The sequence below is a fragment of the Prionailurus bengalensis genome, chromosome X, assembly GCF_016509475.1.
Source record: "Prionailurus bengalensis isolate Pbe53 chromosome X, Fcat_Pben_1.1_paternal_pri, whole genome shotgun sequence".
Taxonomy (NCBI): Eukaryota; Metazoa; Chordata; class Mammalia; order Carnivora; family Felidae; genus Prionailurus; species Prionailurus bengalensis.
This window is the reverse complement of record NC_057361.1, coordinates 94,993,623-95,016,906: the sequence shown is the minus strand read 5'-3', so window position 1 is coordinate 95,016,906 and position 23,284 is coordinate 94,993,623. Positions and strand designations below refer to the sequence as shown.

At 41.6% G+C, this 23,284-nt stretch overlaps 1 protein-coding gene across 2 annotated transcripts in view; it reads left to right on the top strand.

Annotated features, from left to right (window-relative positions):
* The first annotated feature begins 12,345 nt into the window (after positions 1 to 12,345).
* The window catches only part of IL13RA2 (interleukin 13 receptor subunit alpha 2), a 39,714-nt gene continuing 28,775 nt past the window's right edge, over positions 12,346 to 23,284 (top strand). The window contains exon 1 of one of the 2 annotated variants that reach the window (XM_043569883.1): positions 12,346 to 12,581. The gene's annotated coding sequence lies outside the window, so the exon portion shown is untranslated. The remainder of the gene's footprint in view (positions 12,582 to 23,284) is intronic. The other variant, XM_043569885.1, reaches the window with a different exon arrangement.

The window sequence follows — 23,284 nt, the reverse complement described above, 5'->3', positions numbered from 1 at the left end:
GGGGTTTGCAATTATTTGTGGATATTGTGTCTTGAGATGCTCTGTGCTTCATGTTTTCCAAGGGGGGGGGTGTTCTTTTGTATCAACAGTAGAACCTAAGGGATTTCTGTTAAGCTATACAGATAATAGTTCCTTTAAAAAAAAAAAAAACGCAGGAGACTCAGGAACAGTTGCCAGGTAGTGAATGAGATCTTTGGTGGTTTAGCAATTTTTCTTTCCCATTTCCTTCCTGTTTGAAACTCTTTCATTATGTTTACCCTCCCTCTCCTAGGATTTTTTGCTTCATTTGTGCATGCATCCACATATTCACGTACTTATTCCTTATACATCATTAAAGTTTATCAGTCCTACTCTTTGTACTTTGCAAAATACTCAAGATAAGAATTAGTCATGCAGTACAATTGTGAAAGACTAACACTGCTTATTTCCCACACAGACCTGTTGAATACTTTATGTAAATACCAATGGGTTTTTTAGAGAAAACAATTCCTGCTTTGGGAGCTTGTCACAAAGGAGCGATGCTAATATTGGGACTTAATAAACCCAGTAGGTGGCAAGGGGAAATATTGGCAAGTAAATGGACAGGCGGAGCTTTAGTCTTCTGATCAACACTTGCCGTCACCTAATTCACACATAGGCCTACTGTGTGCCAGGCACATAGTAAGTGCTTTATACCTATAAATTCGTTTAATTCTCTCACTACAATCCTATGATGTAATAAGCCCTATTACTATCCCCATTTTGAAGATGAGGAAACTAAGGCATAAAGATGTTTAGTACATTTTCCAGGGTCACACAGCTAGTAAATGATGTGGAGATTCAAACCCAGGCAATCTGACTCCAGATTTAATGCTCTTAGACACGATATCGAGATATGGAACTAGTATGATCAATTTAGTATGTATATGTGCATTTCTCATAGCTCCTCTTTATCTTCTAAATATGTGTCATATGTGTATGCTAGAAAGCAGCTCAGAACCAAGGAAAATGGTATGTAACTTGGCTCTCCACATTTAAACACCACACACAACAAGTAATGGGGAATGTACCAAAAAGATCAGCCAAAACTAGCAGTAACAGGAAATCAGTGCAACAATTTGGTGATACAAGAAAGAGGAAGGATTTAAAAAAATATTTAGTTATTCAAATTTCTTTTTTCTTTTCTTTTTTTTTTTAAGTAATCTCTCTGTCCGACTCGGGGCTCGAACTCACAACTCTGAGAGCAAGAAGGGCATGCTCTACCAACTGAACCAGCCAGGTGTTCCAAATTTCTTTTTTATTTCAATATAGTCGACACACAATGTCACGTTAGTTTCGGGTGTACAACATAGTGACTCAACAACTTCATACTTTATGCTACGCTCACCACAAGTGTAGCTATCATCTGTCCCCGTACAACGCTATTGCAATATCATTGACTATATTCCCTATGCTGTACCTTTTATTCCCATGACTTATTCATTCCATAACTGGAAGACAGTATCCCCCCTCTCCTTCAGCCACTTTGACCATTCTCTATTCCCCTTCCCTCTGGCAACCATCAGTTTCTTCTCTGTATTTAGAAGTCTGAATCTACCTTTTGTTTGTTTATTCATTTGTTTTGTTTTTTAGATTCCACATATGAGTGGCATCATATGGTATTTGTCTTTCCTAGTCTGACTTAGTTTACCAGCGGACTACCCTTAAGATCCGTCCATGTTGCCGCAAATGGCAAGATCTCGCGTCTTCTTTATCCATTCATCTATCGAAAGACGCTTAGGTTGCTTCCATATCTTGACTGTTGTAAATAATGTTGCAATGAACATAGGAGTGCACATACCTTTTTGAATTAATGTTTTTGTTTTCTTTGGGTAAATACCGAGTAACAGAATTATCGGATGATAAGGTATTTCTATTTCTAATTTTGTGAAGAACCTCCGTACTGTTTTCCACAGTGGCACGAATTCACATTCCAACCAACAGTGCATGAGCATTCTTTTTCCTCCACATCCTTGCCAATTCTTGATATTTCCTGTCTTTTTGGTTTTGAGCATTCTTTCAAGTATGAGGTGATATCTCATTTGTGGTTTTGACTTGTGTTTCCTTGATGATGAGTGGTGTTGAGCATTTTTTCATGTGTCTGTCAGACCTCTGTATGTCCTCTTTGGAAAAGTGTCTATTCAGGTATTCTGCCCATTTTAATTGAATTATTTGTTTGGGGATGGGTGTTGAATTGTATAAGTTCTTTGTGTATTTTGGATATTAACCCCTTTTCAGATATAAACGGTTGGGACTATAGCAAAATAAAGACCTTTTGCACAGCAAAGGAAACCATCGACAAAACAAAGAGCCTACTGAACACCAAAAAAATATTTTCAATAGCTCAGTGAGGTATCGTTGATATACAAAGAACTGTGCACATTTAATGTGTGCACTTTGCTGAGTTTGGGGGATTTTTTTAAAGGTGTCATTTGAGTACTGAAATTATGCGTCTTTAAACAGCTTCGTCTTCAGAGAAGTATTCAGCTGTTGTCTTCTAGTTGTCACGTGAGCACATTTTTAAATTGGTCTTCAAATGCCTTTGAAAAGGAATGAAGTGTGTTGTCTAGAAGTAAGAAAGTTTCATATTTTAATGTAGAGCCAGGCAATGAAAGGTTCTAGAAAAGTAGATGTAAGGATGTTCTAGAAAATGTAGATGTTCTAGAAAATGTAAGGATGAATTTTACAAAGTGAATAAAAGACCATGTGGCTTTCAGAATGTAGCGTTAGCCTTGCTGAAACTTTGACTATTTAAAACGGCCTAGAATTGGTTAGAAGAATGAGCCTCAATGAGTGCTGACAGGTTACCATGTAAGATAATGCACTTTTGCAATGGAGGATGAAGGACAAAAAGGCGAAAACCAACAAACATGTGATTTAGTGATATTTGCTAATTGTCTCCATCAGTACACGTTCATTTTTCTTTAGTGGCGTGGTAATTCTCTAGAATTCCTCATTTTTGAGTGTTAGAACTACCTATGCCTTAACCCGTTACACAACTCAAACAAATGATCACCGGGCAATCTCATTCAGTCTCAGGGATTTAAATACCATGTGTATACCATTAACTCTCCAATTTTATCTTCAGTACTAAACTCTCCCCTAAGTTCCAGACTCAGGTATCCAACTGTCTATTCTGTGTCTCGATTTGGAAGTTGAATGAGCAGCTCAAGCTTGTCATGTCCAAAACTGAATTCTTTATTCCCATACCATTCCTCCTTTCACAATATATTTAGAATATGGCACTTCTCACCGTCATAGCACATGCTGCCACCATCTCTTGGCTAATTAATTGCAAGAGCTTCCCAAGTCATCTCCCTGCTACCTTTTTGTACTCATGCATTTGATTATTTACCCAGCCAGAGTTATCTTTAAAACATAACGAATTGTATACATTTCCCTGGTCAAAACCCTCCAGGGGCTCCCTGTCCCACTCAGATCAAAAGCCATAGTCTCAAGTAGCCTTCGAGGCACACAAACTGTCCCCTTTACCTCTCTGACCTCTCCTCCAACTTTCTTCCTTGCACACTGTGCTCCCGCAACACAGGGCTCCTAGCAACGACCCACCAGTTACGGCCCGTCTTCAGGGCCATTGCACGAGCTGTTCTGTCTGCCTGAAACGCTCTCAGTTGTGTTCATGACCCCCCTATCCTTTTCTTCAGGTTCTTCCTGTAGAGGTCGTCCTAATCTTCCTGTCTACAAGGGCGTCTTTCCCTCACTTTACCCATCACTATCTAGCATCCTACCCTGCTTGTTTAAACGGCTTCTATCATTATCTAACATATTTTGGCTTGTTTATTTGTCTGTGATCTCTCTCCATTACCGGGATGGCAGTTCAATGAGGGCAGGGATTTGTTCACTCATTGCTGTGTCCCCATTACTTAGCACAAACTCAATAACCATTTGTTGGATAAATAACTGGCTGACTGATTCCATGAGTAACCTAGGGAAAAAGTAGGTCGTCGTCTGAGGAAAGAAAGAAAACGTTTCTTCAAAGATATCCTCCCAATCTATAAAATCACTCACCAAATCATCTCAGTATTAGTGTAAAAGATCCAGCTGTTCTGTTTTTAGGCAATATAGCCCCTTTAAAGTCACATGTTAATATGTGGTGAATACGACCCATAAAATCTGTGGTTTTCTCCTTCATTAAATGTAAAGAATAATAGACGAGATGGCTTGGAAACCTTATTTACTACTCTGCTTAAGCGTTTTAAAACCCATCTGCCTGCCACTAACAGAGTGACAACTTGAGAAAATTAATACGCGTTGTTGACCTTTATTTTTCCTGAAAGTATGATGTGCCCTGGCTGTTAGGAATTTTCTTCTGGTTGTCCGGTCTCCAGCTGGGACTTAACTTCCTAATTTTATTAAGCCTCAATCTGAGGACACACATGTGTACACCCTGGTTTCCTGCTAAAAGTTCATTAACAAGTTTATTATGTGTTTGTTCCCGTCTCAGCATTGTCAGCAGACAAGTCGGGAAAGATCATGATGTTACGGTAAAATTCTATATGATTGTTTCTCTGGATTCTTTTGATTGAAGAACTGTTTACTTTATTATACATTTACATGTTAAAGGGGATAAATGGGGAGAGTTGTTTTGTAACTTGTATTCTTGGGAAAAAATTTAGGTAGAAAAGACTCCTATTTGGAGAATAGCCTAGTCTGTTCTAAGGGATTTATAGAAGAAAGGCTTTTATCATATTTCATTAATTGTTTTCAAAGGATTCAAGTAAATTGAAGAGTGTTTAACACTAAAGAGCAATGTAGATGAGAAAACTGACTCTTATATAGGCTTATAAATGACCTTGATTAGATCATCTCTTCATTCAGGTCCTTGGTTTTCTTGGCTATAACAAGAGGGTGTTAGACTAGAGGTTTTTTTTTTTTAATTTTAAATGATTATTTATTTATTAACATTTATTTATTTTGAGAGACACAGAGCACAAGCAGGTGAGGGGCAGAGAGAGAGAGAGAGAGAGACATACAGAATCCAAAGCGGGCTCCAAGCTCTGAACACAGAGCCTGATGTGGAGCTCGAACCCACGAACCATGAGATCATGACCTGACTAAAGTTGGTCGTTTAACCAACTGAGTCACCCAGCTGCCTCTAGACTAGAGTGTTTAGATTTATTTCAGCATTACTAGTTTCAGTTTCTGTGAACATATGGATCTCAGAGAACAGGAATATCCACTGTCATGATATGATCAATAAATATGTTAGTTTGATAGTTGTTGAATCTGCATAATGGGTACATTTTTATTTCATTTAACTATTTCTACTTTTATATAGGGTTTTTTTTTAATGTTTACTTATTTTGAGAGAAAGGGAGCGCAGGGGAGGGGCAGAGAGAGAGGATTGAGGAGACAGAGAGAATCCTAAGCAGGCTCTGCTCTGTCAGCACAGAGCCCCATGTGAGGCTCAAAACCACAAACTGTGGGATCATGACCTGAGCCTAAACCAAGCGTCGGGAGCTTAACCGACTGAGCCGCCCAGGCGTCCCTATGTGGTTTTGCATATTCTTACACAATAGTAAACTCAGAGATATGATTGATTAACAAAATGCTTGATAACAGATACTACATTCAAACGGGCCTTGTGAAGTCTATTTTCTGGCAATGCTGTTTTCTTCCATCGTTCTCTGAAATATTTACACAAAATAGCAGACCCTCCTGTGATCATTCCAAGGCAGCTTTTTCAGTTTTTAGATAACTGTGCCAAGGTTCAGACCAGATCAAAAAATTTCCCCAGGAACATATTTTCAAGGTAAGCGTTTTTTTTACAAGCATGATATCATTTATATTGATTTGGCTCTCATAACATGTAATTTAGATTAGCTTAATTATCTGTAACTCATTCTTTATTTATTTATTTATTTATTTTTAATTTTTTATTTTTAACGTTTATTAATTTTTGAGACAGAGAGAGACAGAGCATGAACGGGGGAGGGTCAGAGAGAGAGGGAGACACAGAATCTGAAACAGGCTCCAGGCTCTGAGCAGTCAGCACAGAGCCCGACGCGGGGCTCGAACTCACATACCGCGAGATCGTGACCTGAGCTGAAGTCGGTCGCTCAACCGACTGAGCCACCCAGGCGCCCCAGAAAGTGTCTTTTAATGTTAAGCAATCCTGGGTTAAAATCCCTATTTCAGCTGTTTCCTAAATGGGAGATCTTACGAAAGGTTTTGTTTGTTTGTTTGTTTTTACTTTTTTGAACCTCAGTTATCATTTCTATAAAATGAGAATATCAGTGGTAGCGTATACATAATGGGGTCATCGTGCTGACTAAAAAACATGGGTCATCATGAAACATACAGCCTGACAAATTTAAACCAACGGTAGTCAGCTTGTTCTGTCATTATTAGTTTGGTCATTTAGTTCTATGCATTGTTAGAATAAAAGTTATATGTGGAGGAATTAAAAAAAACAAGGGAGGAAATATGGCTGTTTTGGTTACCTTTGCTAGTAACATTCAATACATGTTTATTGAATATATGCTGTATTCCAGGAACTAGTTTCATAGAGGCAAGTAAGGCACACTTCTTACTCTGAAGGAAATTACATCCTAAGGAGAGAAGCAGACATGTGAGAGCTTAGAGTCAGGGCCAAACTTAAAGGCGTGACAGAGTGGACAAATATGCTGTGCTAAGATTCAAAGGGAAGTAAAAATAAACCAAAACCCAAACCCAAAACCTCTGGCCTGTCACGGGGTCTGAAACACCATTAGGATATTTTCCCTTTGGACTTTGGGTTTTTGGATTCCATGTGCAAATGGCTTTGGGAAGAATAACACATTGTTATCACTTGCACTTTTGCTTTTAAAATTTTTAAGTTTATTTATTTATTTCGAGAGAGCTAGAGATAATGAGCAGGGGAGGGGCACACAGTCAGTGCGGAACCCGATGCCGGCCTTGGACTCACGAACCTTGAGATCATGACCTGAGCGGAAACCAAGAGGGGGAGGCTCCCCCGACCGAGCCACCCAGGCGCCCCTCACTTGCACTTTAATGAAGATTTATTTCTATATTATTTCAGATACAAGGTAAGTTGCTACAGGCAAGAGACCTCAAAATACTGTGGCTCAAGCAACAGACCAAAGGAGGTCAGGCAGCACCGCTGCGGGTAATCGAAGGCCCAGGATCCTTCCGCCTTGTTGCTTCGCCGTCTCCTAGTATGTTGACTTTGTGTGGTGACATACGGTTGAATGAAGGGAGAGAAGGAAGAGGGCAAGAGGTTTTCTTGTCAAACCATGAGCCACAGGTTGCACATATGACGGCTGCCTGCGTATCATCGTCCACATTTCTGTCAGATCTTCCTACAAAACCGCAAAGGAGTCTGGGACGTACAGTCTTTGATGGGGAGGCTGTGTCCACAGCTAAAACTCAGGAGTGTCAGTTACGAAAAGGAAGGGTAGGAGAATGGATAGTGAGAAAAATTTGCACTCTCGGCCACAGTGTAGGACACGATTTTATCTTGATAAAGTTTCCTGACATGCCTAGGCCTTTCCAAATAGGTGGGCTATTTGGTGCATAAAGAAACAGTTACAAGGAAGGTTGACTTGTCGGGGGTGTTTTCTGATATCAAGCAATTATCCAGTCTCAGATTCTCTGACACCAGCTGGTATCCTACCATTCAATTCACTTCTGGCATTATACCAGACGTGTATAGTATAGAAGTGTATAGTGTACAGTTGTGTAATTAGATTACACAACTGTACTACATTATACACGGAGTTAGCAAAGACCCCATAGGATAAGGGCCCAGTCCCACAAGACTGTCCCCACCTCAGATGCCAATGGAAAGTCTTAGTGCTTCTGACTAACCAGTTATAAGTTCAGGGGTTCTCGTGACCCCTCTCCCGTTTGATAATTCACGAGAGCAATTCACAGAACTCAGGAAAATACTCTACTTACTATTACAGGTTTATTACAAGGAATACAACTCAGGTGCAACCAAATGGAAAAGATGCTTAGGGCAAGTGGTGTGTGTGTGTGTGTGTGTGTGTGTGTAGGGGTGATGCCTCTTGAGTAGCTTCCATTCTCTCTCCAGGCATGTCCCCTTCCTAGGACCTCCCTGTGTTGTCCAACCTGGAAGGCCCGTGCACCTGGTCGTTTAGGGATTTTTACGGAAGCTTCGTAACTAAGGCATGGACTTGGGTGCCCGGTCTACCTAGATTTTATTTCTCTCGAAGTTTTGACTTCTGGAAAGTAACGTAACCAGTTGAAACTTGAATGATAGCCATTTGCAAAGCTGAAATGGTATCTTCTTAGCTACCTCAGGGGGATAAATGGATAAAATTAAATAATCCGTATGTTGCTGCTAGAGAGGCAAGGGATAGCGCTTGCCTACCTTAGGTCCATCCTGGCTGATTACGTTCATTTGCCATTGGTGATTGAACTCAACTTCCAGTTCCTCTCCCCTTCCAGAACGTTGGGAGGGGGGTGGGACTGAGAGTTCCAACCCTGTAGTCACATGGTTGATGCCTCTGGCAACTGACCCTCAAGCTGAAGCTAATCTGGGGACTCAGCATAAACTCAGGTAGAGTGGAAAGGGGCTCATTATGAATCCAAAAGACACTTCTGTCACTCAGGAATTTCTAAGGGTTTTAGGAGCTCAGTGCCAGGAACTGGAGACAAAGACCAAATATATATATTTTTTTATTATACCACAATTTGACATCAGGAGCAAGAGTGACCCCCCCTCCCAAACCATTTCCACCTGACGATACCCTTTTCATCACAAAGCGGGTAGAATGAGTTGTTCTCTGAGCTCCGTTAGATGCCAGTGATTCTGTCGATCCTGTCATAGTATACTGTTCTGATCACACTGTACTGTAATTATCCAGTAGTTTCTAGCTTCTCTAGCTCCAACTGGTGTTGAGCTACCTGTGACAGTGTCTGACTCACCTTTGTACCCCGAGCATCTAACACAGTGCTTGGCACATTGCTATGCTGTAAACTGTTGCATGAATGTGAGCGAAGGGAAGGCAGTCTAACACTGCTGACCTCTGTGTTGAAGCCTGTTTGGAGTTAATCCGGGGACTGGGCCATGATATTGTTAACTGTATTTCTCAGCTCACGTGGATTTCCTGAGAATCTTGGCTCTGGTATTCTGCCGTTCAATCTATTGTAGTCTGGAGGGGAATTCAGAATTCATCAATTAGTTGGTTTCAGAATAAAAAGCCTGGAATTCAGGGAAAGCAGGCCGTCTAGATTCCTTCTGTCTCACAGAAGGTGTTCTTTATAAGACACCGCTCTTCTGTACAACAAGCCAAGTCTAACAAGTAACTTTTCAGGTTAGTCTTCTGGGGGTGTTACGAGGAAAAAGAAAGCTCTCAGAACATTGTGAGTTTGACATTTGCCTGAACGTTTAAAAACTATTCTCAAATCCAGTAATTTTGTTAAGAACCCTGTGTGTGTGTGTGTGTGTGTGTACGTGTCCATACACACACAATAGTCAGTGGTTACTTTATTTTTATTGTGTGATATTTATTTTATTTGTTTTTGCTTATTTAATGTATTCTAGACTTCCAAAGGAAATAACACTTTGGGGCATTAAATACTGACTCTGCTGATTGCTTCGTTTGAACAGCAGGTCAAGAATACCCGTTTTCCTGTTTTGATGGCCAACAGAATAGGAGTTATTATAGCTTTGCACGGTGAAAGAGATATGATGATCCCGGCCAGCCAACTAGTTTGGCTACTGAGGAACCAGAGAGAATCCTAGCAGCCATATGACTGTGTGTATTTCTCTTGAATTTTTGACTTCTAGAAAGTAGCAACCCTTTGAAACTTGGGTGGTGTTTGGTTGTAAAACTGAAATAGTATCTACTTGGCCATCTCAGAGGGACAATGGAGAAAATAAAGTAATACTCATGTTCCTGCTGGGAAGGCCGGGGAGAGCACTTTCGTACCCTAGGCCTGTCCTAGCTTCACTTCGTGGTATCAGCCTAGGAAGCCTCAGTTCGGACACTAGCCTTGGCCCAGTAAAAACCATTTTTTTTAGCAGGTAGAAGTCGGAAAATGGCCTAGTGGGTGCTCTGCCTCTGGAATTGATTTGGGCCCCTGGGAAACGGTAAGTATCAGGCTTTAGCTTTTGTTTCTTACCCCACCATCTGCTGTGGGCTGTTTAATTGGACTTTGGCTCCCATCTGGAAGCTTAATGCTCTGTGTCTCTGCTGAAATTCGAGCCCAGGCCTAAATCTTTTTGCCTGGTTTCTGTTGGCCCCCTTCCAGAACTGACTGGCCTGCATCACATGTTGGTTTATACTCTCTCTTGATTTTGGGCTAACTTCCAGCTAGGGAGGGACTGCTCCAGTTAGACTTATCCAGCCTCCTTTCTCTGCACCGATGAGGTTTACTCCCCAGTTCTCTTGTTTAGCAGTTGCAACAGGCCTTGTATCTGGGGTAGAGGAATGAGTGTGAAGAGACAAGCACACAATCATCATTGGCAACTTCTATTGATGTCCCTAGAGAGCCATCAAATAGGACTTTCAGTATATTAAAATAAATTGTCTTTGTAATGTCTTTCTCTTCCCACCAAGAAGCAAAGTTTAGCCTAGGCTTTCACTGATTAAGCTATAAAATCAGAGTAGAAGTTCCTGTCTAATGAAATGTAACAGCTGAGGCATGGTGCATGATTGTTTCCAACCGTAGTTTATTTTATTTATTTATTTTTTAAATGTCCAACCGGGGCACCTGGGTGGCTCAATCGGTTGAGCGTCCGACTCTGGGGTTCAGCCCAGGTCATAATCTTGCGGCTCCGTGGGTTCGAGCCCCCCAGCTCTATGCTGACAATGCAAAACCTGTTTGGCATTCTCTCTCTGCCTCTCTCTCTCTGCCCTCCCCAACTGGTGCTGTCTCTGTGTCTTTCAGAGTAAATAAACCTAAAAAAAAATTTTTCCAACTGTCTTTTGTTAACTATATTTAGCTTATGGTTTGCATGTCTATAAATAAATACACTGTATCATTCCAAGGTATGATTATACTTGTATTTCTTGGAATCGTACCTCTCCATTAAAACTATATAGTATAATGAAATGTCTGCAAGGACCAGAAGATTTGGGGAAAACAGGAAGCTTGAGGAAAACTTCATGGAGAGTTTTTTGAATAGAAGATGATAACTAAGTTAATTGGAATTGCAATCACAGGAACAGGAAAGAAGATTTTGAATCATGGTGTTTTTCCTACCATCGTGTCAGCAAATTCTGATTATAAGATTCCTCATGTAGGCCTAATAAATAATTTCTAAAAATATGATTGTGAAAGAGGCAAACTAGCTGTATTCTGAAACAAGGCTCAATTTCTTCCCACCTTCCAATTTCAGTTTAGGGTGAAGCATTAACTATGCAGTGAAGAATAATAATAAAAAAAAAAATCTTCGAGTAAAACATAAAGTTAGTAATGGAAGGAAGGCTGTATCCATGGTCTTAATTCAGACCCCTTGACTTTTATTTGTTTGTTCGCATATTTAGGGTAAAATATATCTTTGGTAACAGAGAGACTGTATCAGGTCTGAACCTGTGTTCCAAACCAAAGAAGACACTTTTTTTTTTTTTTTTAACCAGTGTAATATCAGGTGATATATGGACTGGATTCAGTCTCAATTTACTTGTATTTTGGAATAAATGCCTGACATCCTGTCATATGGTTTAGAAAAGCATCAAAACTGTTCCAGCTTCTTATGGCTTTGCATGGTTCCCGGACATGGAAATTACTCCGCGGAGACTTGAAGGTTGAGGGGCAATTTGGTGGCGATCTGAGTTTTTTTACTTAATTTTATCTGGGCTGAAAGAAAATCCTGTTTGGTTATGTAAGGAAATGTTTGATAAGCTTTCAATGGGAAACACCCATATACATGAGGATGACTGAATTTTAATGCCAACCCCAAGGATGTCAGACCTCATTTGCTCTAACTGCTAATTTTACATTTAAGGCAGTTTTTGCTTGCATTTGAAGGTTAGACTAGATGACCTCTGAGGTTCCATTTAATAAATTGTTTGAAACTGAGACCTAAGGAATTTAAGGAAATTGCCCAGGGTCACCTAGCTGATTGTGGGAGGGAGAGAGCCTAGAGTAGGAAACAGGTTTCCAGACTCTTTGTCCGTTTATGACTCTTTTCATGCTTGAGGTATTTGAAACTCAAAACGGTGAAGTACTTTGGATAGTATACGCTGAGGAAACAGCATAGACCTGGCAGTCACATAATTACCTTTGGATTATCTTTTAATTCCCAATGTGGTGAGTCACATAGTAAAATAACATTGGCATCCTGAAATGCCATAGCAGGAACTAATTAAAAAGGGGAAAAAAAATCACTCTGATGAATTTCGTGATTTCCTCTGAATCTTTTGACACATGTAACCTTGAATGCTGATCTGCTTTGAATGCAAATTTTCTCATGACAGTACATTTGGTAGATAAACCAGAGCTCCTCCTACATAAAGACTTCAGTTCTAAGGTCATTTAAAATCCATGAAGCTAAGAAGCTATTCATTGAGACAGATTTCAGTGGTATTTCAGAAGAATGTGATTATAACTGGACACATTATTCATTCACAGTAAGTCTGGAACTTAAGTTTGGGAGAGGGTGTGTGGGGATGAGAGGTAACTTACTTTAACTAATTAGTTCTTTTTAAATAAATAAATAGTTTTTAAATAAAAAAACTGGGCTCATAAATCTTTTCACGGCAAACATAATTTGACTTGATATATATTGATTTGAGGAAGTGCTGCATTTTTTCGCATGAAGCAAATAGGTGCTGCATAATCAGTATGAATAACATTTTTGCTTTTAGTTAATTTGTAGTTATTTTCTTATTGGCCTTTATCTCCTACAAAAATCATATTGCCTGTAAGCAAACCTGGTCCTTTGGAAATGGTAAGGATAATTGCATTGTAGAGTTAAGAGGTTTTCTGAAATTATTATTTATGTGGGTTTTTTTTTCCCTATAGATGAGAATTCACTACTTTGCAGCAACTTTTCTCTCTTGAGCTCAGAAATAACCACAGAGCTCCTCTAAAAGGAACGACTTAGTATATTTTTATATGATGTTTTGATTTAATTTATGGAACATGTGTATCCTCTGTATGTGATGTTTTCATTTATTTGGATATTATGGTTACATACATACAGTTATGAAAATATAAATTCCAATTTTCACTGCTTTTGGTCTGAAATGAACTAACATCCTATACATTTGATGCTTGTTTTCTTCTGAAAAAATAGTTAACAAGTAAATCTGACCATCACTTTTGCACACTGCACTCTCTTTGGATAGCTCCAGATTCGTGTTCTTTGTTTAATATGTAAGAGGGTATATCAAACCAGGACATGAATACAGGAAATTTACCAGTTGTTTTTGATACAGATTTTATTAAAATATGAAATGTTTTAGAGAGTTTAAGACTTAAGCAAGCTGCATAGAATTATTATTGTTATTATTATTATTATTATTATGAACAGAGAATAATAAACTAAGGACTAAGAGCTTTTCATCTTAGTTTCTTTATCTGTGAAATGAGCCATGTGCCCTGACTATGGCTAATGTAATGAAAGGGAATAGAAATGTTAAAAATGATCATTTAAACAATAGGGTTCAACAAAAGGAGCGGGGGGTGGGGTGGGTTTGCTTGTTCCTTTTTCATGTGTTTTTCAGGGTGTCTTCAAGGAATTGCTGGGAGGTGGCTCCTGGATGTGGAAGAAGGGGAAGGCAACTAGTAACAATTGAGTCATTATGCCCACTATGCTGCAGACATTTACATGTACTATCTCATTTAATCATTTCCTAAACCTTATGGTGGCAAGTATCATTGCCTTCATTTGATAAGATAAGAAAATTGGGGCATAGAGAGCTCTGAAGTGTCTTGCCCAGATCTGTGTGGCTGCAGTCCCTGCCGTTCCCATTATCCCATGCTGTTTCTAGCGTCACTGCTGAAGCAACGCCGAGAAGATACGCTCTTTGGGATTATGTCTTCCATTCTCGCCGTGTAATCAAGCCTTATGCTGGTGAGATGGATAGTGTACAGGGCTGTAGAATAGGTCAGCAAGTGCCTATGGGGTGTGATTTAGGAGACTGTCAACAGGTGCCAGCTCACAAATATTTTCCTCGTTGGCCTGTCTCCGTCCCTTCGCCGGAGATTTTACCGCCAAAGTCATTACTTTGGATGTGGAAGCGTTTTGTTTACTTGTTTTGTTTTTCTTTGCCAGTGGGGACGCTGGGGAGACTTTCAAATGCACATATCCCTAGGCAGGTTCACAGATTGAATCTTTTATCACTTAATACCTCAGCAGGCAGCATGGAGTAGGAGAAAGAACTCAGATTTTGGAGCCAGGAAGACCTGCAACTGAATTCCGTTTCTGGCACATCCTCGCTGTTTAACTGGCACGTGATATTGCATCTTTCAGAGCCTCCCTTTCTTCTTGAGGAAAACAGAGATAATAATGCGTATGCATAGGCCCTTATTCCGGTAACCGTAACATAGGGAACATCGGGTATGGGCTGCCGTAATAGAGTGGGAAGAGCACTGGAAAGGAAGTCAGGAGCCTTGGTGTTCTGCCATATCCGTTTCGTTTATTCAGGTAGATATTTACTGAGCATCTACTATGTGCCATGCACTGTGCTAGGCACTGAGGATACAGCATAAACCGTTTGAAGTCCCTGCCTCCTTAGAGCTTAAGTTCTAGTTCGTTGCTCACCCAACTATACCCGCATCCCGGTCACGTAGCGCAAAATCCATGTGAGCCCTGACCTCTCACTGAGTTTACGGTCTAACCGAGTAGAAGTGAATCCACTTATCCCACAAATTAGTCCAAGATTAAAACCATTATAAGTCTTTAAAGGAAATGCAGTGCCTGTAAAGCCCGTCACAGGGGCTTCATTTCAACGCCTCTGAGCAAGTGACATCTGAGCTGAAACGCGAAGAAGGAAGAGGTACTAAGCAGGTCATCCTTCTGCGTGGTTTTACTGAGAGCCTTCGGGATTTCCCTCAGTTCTCTTACACCCTCTTTGGTGGCTATTGCAAACTTTATCCTCTGTCATTGAGCCTCCTACTCAGCTACAACATATTTATCCTCAGCAGGTAGGCTTGGCTCCCATTTCACGCAGAAAATAAACGCCATCAAGTGTGCCTGAACCTCTGATGCACCCACCCCACTGCCTTTTATAAACACAATCGATTTTTGTCTTCATCCCTGCTTTTGTCCTGTCTCAGAGCCCTCCGTCGGTCCAAATTCCGTCTTTCCACTTTTGTTTTATTTCTTTACTTTTTAATGCTTATTTATTTTTGACAGAGAGAGAGAGAGAGAGAGAGAGCATGAACGGGGGAGGGTCAGAGAGAGAGAGAGAGGGAGCCACAGAAGCCGAAACAGGCTCCAGGCTCCGAGCTGTCACCACACAGCCCGACGCGGGGCTCGAACTCCCGGACCGCGAGATCGTGACCTGAGCCGAAGTCGAACGCTCAACCGACTTCGGGCCCCTCCGCTTTTGTTTTAGATTACATGCTGGCCTCTTGCTTTATTCGGGGATTTCTTTATATAAGTATTCCGTTTCTCTTCTGTCTTTTAGTCTCTTCCTCTGTATGGGTTCTTTATTCAGTGAAGAAAGCAAGCTATCTTTTCTTAACCCTTCCCTGTATAACCAAGACCTATAGAACCTATACAACTAGGCTCCAATAAAAAGCGATTTATACATAGGACTGCCTTTACCAAAGTCACTAACTGCTTCTTATGTCCAAGTACAAGAGGCACATTGCCATTCTTGTCTTACTAACCGCCCCCCCCCCCATCCCTTTTGGCTTCGGAGCACTTGGCTTTTGAATACTTTTTTCCTTGAGATCTCCTACTCCACTAGTCTTCCTCGATGCCACTTGCTGTCAGTCCCCTTTATTACCACCAGTATTAACTCCAGACTCTTTTAACATGGCTCAGAAAACATGCCTGTGTACCTCTTACCCTGCAGCCCAAACAAACCTCTCGTACAGGTCTGGATTCGTTACGATTTCTCACTTCCCTCCTTTGGCTTAATCAATTTCCGTTGAGGAGGAGTCCCTCCTTCATATTCCCTGCGCCGGCAAACACCTACTCCTTATCTATGAGATAGTTGAGGTACTACTTGCTGTAAGGACTCTTACTGGACCGCTACGGAGCAGATTAGGCACCTGTCCTCGGTGCTTCTAGGTGCTTGCCTCTCAGAACGTACCACGCCTTATTATAATCGAAGTTACTGCGAAATTCGTCTGCAATTTCAGTATGGAAGGAATTTCACATTTCTTTTTTTTTTCAATATATGAAATTTATTGTCAATTTGGTTTCCATACAACACCCAGTGCTCATCCCAACAGGTGCCCTCCTCAATACCCATCACCCACCCTCCCCTCCCTCCCACCCCCCATCAACCCTCAGTTTGTTCTCAGTTTAAGAGTCTCTTATGCTTTGGCTCTCTTCCACTCTAACCTCTTTTTTTTTTTTTTTTCCTTCCCGTCCTCCATGGGTTTCTGTTAAGTTTCTCAGGATCCACATAAGAGTGAAACCATATGGTATCTGTCTTTCTCTGTATGGCTTATTTCACTTAGCCTAACATTCTCCAGTTCCATCCACATTGCTACAAAGGGCCATATTTCATTCTTTCTCATTGCCACGTAGTACTCCATTGTGTATATAAACCACAATGTCTTGATCCATTCATCAGTTGATGGACATTTAGGTTCTTTCCATCATTTGGCTATTGTTGAGAGTGCTGCTATAAACATTGGGGTACACGTGCCCCTATGCATCAGCACTCCTGTATCCCTTGAGTAAATTCCTAGCAGTGCTATTGCTGGGTCATAGGGTAGGTCTATTTTTAATTTTCTGAGGAACCTCCACACTGTCTTCCAGAGCGGCTGCACCAGTTTGCATTCCCAGCAACAGTGCAAGAGGGTTCCCGTTTCTCCACATCCTCGCCAGCATCTAAAGTCTCCTGATTTGTTCATTTTAGCCACTCTGACCGGCATAAGGTGGTTATTGTTGAGAGTGCTGCTATTTCAAAGTGTTCTTTAGGCTGCCTTGTATTCAGCATTCTGCCGGGAAAGTAAGATATGCAATTTCAGTTAACATTTGAGCATCCTACTGGGTGACACAAATATTCTGAGGTCTTAGGTCACACCGAAGAGTAGGGAGGCCCTTTTGGTCGTTGATCTTTACTTCTCTGTCAACTCTCTGATATACCATTTTGTCTCCACCGGGGACGGCCCTTTTACGTTTGCTGCTGCTACTGCTTCTAGACAAAGCTTGGGAGACTGGGTCATTGCTGAGATTAGGTCCCCTGGGTCTAGGGCCCAGCCCACTCATTAAAATATCTCTGAACTTTTGCCCCTTCCTAGGCTGCTACCATCCAATGTTGAGCTGTTCCCCCTGCTACTTCTAACCCCTGCCACACGCCTGACTTACTTTTGTCTAAACTATATGTCCCTTTCCCTCCTGAGTGCCCTAAAAGGAAGTTCATCTGTCTTCTTGAGACCTGCATCCGTGCTCCTAAGCATAACCTCTCCCTTGAGCTTGGGTTTTGGCAATACAAAAGCTAGGAAGGTAAGTCTGTGCACAACTTCTGTTTTTAGTCTTGGCAATAGGGGGGGAGGGATCCCCTTAAGCAAGGGAAAGAAGAGGAAAAAAACCTGGTTATCTCCTTGAAATGGGAGGGAGAAGCAAAAAAAAAAAAAAACTTTGAGCAAAACACAGTTACACTTGTCTGTTTCGTTTTCTTTTGCTTTTCTGTCTTTCCTTTTTTTTTTTTAAATTTTTTTTTTTTTTTTCAATGTTTTTATTTTTGGGACAGAGAGAGACAGAGCATGAACGGGGGAGGGGCAGAGAGAGAGGGAGACACAGAATCGGAAACAGGCTCCAGGCTCCGAGCCATCAGCCCAGAGCCCGACGCGGGGCTCGAACTCACGGACCGCGAGATCGTGACCTGGCTGAAGTCGGACGCTTAACCGACTGCGCCACCCAGGCGCCCCATCTTTCCTTTTTTTAAAAAATATTTTTAAATATTTATTTATTTTTGAGAGAGAAAGACAGAGCACGAGCAGGGAGAGGCAGAGAGAGAGGGAGACACAGGATTTGAAGCAGGCCCCAGGCTCAGAGCTGTCAGCACAGAGCCTGATGCAGGGCTCGAACTCACAGACCACGAGGTTGTGACCTGAGCTGAAGTCAGACACTCAACCGACTGAGCCACCCAGGCACCCCTATTTTTATTTTTTAATTCTTTTGATGTTTACTTATTTATATTGGAGACAGAGAGAGTGCAAGAGAGCAAGAGAGCATGCACAAGCAGGGGAAGAGCAGAGAGACAGGGAGACACAGAATCCCAAGCAGGCTCCAGGCTCTGAGCTGTCAGCACAGAGCCGGACGCGGGGCTCGAACTCATGAACCGTGAGATCCTGACCTGAGACCAAGTCAGACGCTTAGGCGGCTGAGCCACCCAGGCGTCCTTCTTCTCGTCTGTTTATGAGTCTCTTCCCGTCATTAAATTGCAAGTGCCTTTGCAGAATTTCATTTCCTAATATTTCAGGAAAGAGTATAGATGTAACTCACAGTCTAGTCTAGGAGAAGGAGTACTCAGAAAGCATACGGAGGGAAGTGCTGCTATCTGAGCTAAATCTCAGTGACGAAGAGGAATCCGTGAGTAGGCTGCATAAAACAGTATTGGTATCAGGGGACCTGCATGGACGAAAGTTTAGAGAGATAAGACAAGACCCTACTTTTTAAGATCTACATGCAGGAAATGACACTTAAAGGCTGGTAAGGTCCACATAATGGAAAGTGTTGATTGCCATGCTAAAGAATTGGTACTTTATTTTATGACAGGCAGTACAACATAGAGGTTGGGGCACAAATTCTGGAATGACTCTTGCCTGGCTTTGGATCTGGCTCCATCACTTATCAGCTACGAGATCCTGTGATAATCATTTACCTTCTCTAGACCTCGGTTGCCTTATTGTTTATTGGTAAAATGGGATGACATCAGGACCTATTTCATATTGCTGTGGTGAGGACTACGTGAATTAATACAGTGAAAAGCTTTCAAAAGCACCGGCACACTGTGAGTCCGTTGAATTGTGAGCTATTATTACAAATTATTCTCTAGGACAACGGGAAGCTAGTGAAGGAGTTTAAATGGACATATTTGTGTTCTGAAAAGGTCACACTGACTACTGCATGGAAAATGACACGAATCTGTCTTGTTAGAAGATGGAAATACATCAGGAGATGTTAAGGGCTAGGATGAGTTGTGGGAATGAAGATGGAGTGATAATGGATGGATCCCCAAGGTATTTAGGGAATGGAATCTTTAAGATATTGTGTGTGTGCGTGTATGAAATGGTGGTTGACGATAAATGAGAAAAAGGAATCTGGAATGACTCTTATGTTTCCATTTAGGACACTGCTCGGAAAGTCATGCTACCATTTGGTACTAGAAATAGAGGAAAGGAAAGAGATGATAAGTTACATTAATGCTTTGAGTATTCCTAGTCCCCGTGTGTATTCATGTTCTTTGAAACAGAGAAAAGTGAATTACGTTGTCCATCAGTGTTTTGAAATCATCTGTGGAAGGATTCTCTGGATATTTTAAGATAATCTGCATAAGTGGGATTCATCACTGTTCCAGGGAAGATATACTTTCTTCTGCTGTTCTTTGATAAGTGCTAGTTTGTTACGTACATAGCTCAAAAACATTATTTCTTTATTTTATTTTATTAAAAAAAATTTTTTTTTCAACATTTATTTATTTTTGGGACAGAGAGAGACAGAGCATGAACGGGGGAGGGGCAGAGAGAGAGGGAGACACAGAATCGGAAACAGGCTCCAGGCTCCGAGCCATCAGCCCAGAGCCTGACGCGGGGCTCGAACTCACGGACCGCGAGATCGTGACCTGGCTGAAGTCGGACGCTCAACCGACTGCGCCACCCAGGCGCCCCTTTATTTTTTTTTTTTTTAGAGAGAAGCGCGCATGTGCAAGTTGGGGAGGGGCAGAGGGTGGTAGAGAATGTTAAGTAGGCTTCACGCTCGGGGTGGAGCCCGACATGGGGCCCGAACTCACAACCGTGAGATCATGACCTGAGCCGAAATCAAGAGTTGGACACTTAACCAACTGCCCCTCAAGAATATTATTGAGAAGAATCCTTTGGTGACCAAAGATGCTAAAGTATCAAGGTCCCATGATAGAGCACTGGTAAGTGTATTTTGGATCAGGAGTCTGTCAGCTTTCCCAAACAAAAGTCTTAAAGCCATAGCGGTTCATTCATTCACTGATTCACCAAACACTTGTTGCCTGCTCTGTGATAGGCCTTGTGTTAATATAAAAGCAGAAGCAGTCCCTCCTGTCACGGGCCTCACAGTTGACCATGAGTGATAGAGAGATGAATATTCCAGGCAGATATGGTGAGAGTGGTGAGAAGTAGTCAGATGCCACAGTATTTAGGACCCTGAGGACCAAGTAAACAATTTTTATCTTTATCCCAAGATAACAAGGAAGCCCTGAAGAATCTTTAGCAGGACAATTGCATAGTCAGATTTGCACTTAGAAAACAGAAGAAAGGCAGTGTGGAAATAGAGCAGGGCCAGAGTAAATTCGAGGAGATGTATTAAGAAGCCATCGTAGGGGCTCCTGGCTGGCTTAGTCTGTAAAAGCGTGAGACTCTTGATCTTGGGGTCATGAGTTCAAGCCCCATGTTGGGCCTAGAAATTACTTTAAGAAATGCTTGTTAGTGTCCATAGGTGATAGTTAAAAGTTGAATATAGATTTTTTTTTTAAAGAAGCTATTGTAACAGTCCAGGCAAATTATGGTGGTGATTTGGACTAGCCTGGGAGGGATATGGATGGGTATGAGGAGTTTCAAGGGAGGTTTGAAAAATGGATTGAATCCGATTGCAGACTGGACATAGGAGATACAGTATCAGGTGTTTAGGGTGACAGTTTCTTTGGTTTCTGGCTTGTACTGTTGAATGGACATCACTGCCAACTAGCTAGTTCGGATGAGAGATAAATGTCTGAAAGCCATTGTCGTATTGATGGTAATGGAAGATGTGGAAATAGATAGTAGATAAAATCACCCAGAGAGAACACATTGTCCGAAGAAATGAGGGCCTCAAAGAACTCTGACGTGAAATATTAGGACACTAGAACGCTCTGGTCAGAAAAGCCAAGGGAGTAGTGTTTCAGGGATGGTGATAAACAGGTGAATGCCACCAAGAGAGAAAGAAGATTGGAATAAAAAGTATTGATTGGATTCAGTAACCAGGAAGTCATTAGTTATTCTAGCGGGACCTGTTTTAAGAGAGTCATGGATTGGTGGCGGGACGAAGGAAGAAACTAGAAGGAAACGGAATGATAAAGAGTGAGTGGGGGTGTGGAGAAAGTACCAAGTATAGACAACTCTTTCTAGAAATTTGGCTGTGAGGAAGGATTGGAGCAGTAGTAGCTGGAGGCAAATATGTGGGCAAGGTAGTTTATGTTTTTTAAGCTTAGGGAGTAAAGAGCATGTTTGAATGCGAATGGGATGTATCTGACTGAGAGGTCTATCTGCACCTACGTTGAAGATATTAAAGAGAGAAGGAAAGCATTGAATTGTAAGGTTCTGATAACGTGGGCAGGGTATGTGTTTTAGCTTAGATGGGTAGGACCTATACTTCGTTTATTATAGCAGGAGGGAAGGAAGAAAGGATGCGGGAAATGTGTGGAATCATGAAGATGACCGAGTTTGCGTCTGACAGCTTAATTTTGTTTTTAAAGAGACCAGGTCATATGCTGAGGTTGTCGTCAGTACTGGAATAAAGTTGAACAGAGACCCGTAATGGTGTTTTTGAGCGGTACTGTGGATTTATTTAAAATGGAATGTTAGGAATTTATCATGAAACTAATCTACTGTGGGACTTCTTCCATCAGCACCCACCTGCGCAGTGACAGGCACAGAGGAAACCTGAGAGTTGAATTCATTCAGATTTGGGATTTTGTTAGGAAGTTACGATAAAAAAGCAGAGAGGCAAGTTCAGTTTTGGGTGTGGAAGCTAATCTAGATCGCATAAAGAAAGGGAGAAAAGGGGGTGCCTGGGTGGCTCGGTCCGTTGAGTGCTCAGGTCATGATCTCACGGTCCATGAGTTCGAGCCCCGTGTCGGGCTCTGTGCTGACAGCTCAGAGCCCGGAGCCTGCTTCGGATTCTGTGTCTCCCTCTCTCTCTCTGCCCCTCCCCCGCTCGCACTCTGTCTGTCTGTCTCTCTCTCTCTCTCAAAGATAGAGAAATAAACATTAAAAAAATTAAAAAAAAAAAGAAAGGAGAAGAGGCAAAATCTGACGGATGAATTTGGAAAAAAGCAGTCAAGTCTTCGCAAAGCAGAAAAATGATCAGAGTGGCAGTACTTAAAAACATAAGCTCAAAAGAAATGGAATTATGGGAAAATCATTGTATTTCTCTGGCCTCTATTTTCTCATTTATATACAAGCCATGGTAGAAGCCAAGTGTGTGTGTGTGTGTGTGTGTGTGTGTGTATGCGTGTGTGTAAATTTGTACACATATCTCATTGCCTTTTGGTAGTAAGTATCGATAGAATCAGGTCGGCCTCGTTGCTCCCAAAGAGCATCCCACCCACTTCTAAGGAATGAAGTGGAATTGGGGGGGTCGGAGGTATTAGTCATTCTAACTTTCCCTTGGATGCTCAGGCAAAGGAAGACAAAGCCATGTTTTAAAAGGCGCGATTCTATTACAGGTACTTTTTCTTTTCCCTAGGCACGTTTGGCTTTGCTCACCCAGCAGCGATTAATCTCGGATTGTGGAATCAGCCTTGTGCTTCGTCTAGCACTTTTGCAGGAAGAACAGCGCACGCTGTTGATAGAGCTGGTACTGATTTATCGAGAGGCCGCTTGAACTCCAGGGCATCTTGATAACAACCAAAGCATGTGGGATGAACTGTCAATATCTGGAAAAGGGGAAGTTACATGTGATTAAAACTATGTGAGTGCTTCAGCAGAATCTCCAGAGGGCCTTGGAGAGTCCTCGACGACTTAGATCCTCTTGTGGATGACTGTGTGTGTGTGTGTGTGTGTGTGTGTGTTTGGTGAAAAGTTTCTGCTGTGGCGTTTTGTGGCTGTAATATTTGCAAGTGGGGTGGTTCAGCATGTTCTCCCCTCCCCTGCCCAAAGTATCTGTTTGGAGGCTTCAGTCAAAGGAAGTGCGGCATAAGCTTAATTGTGGCCCTTTACAGGAACGAGCTTCTGACTCAGGCTACGTAGA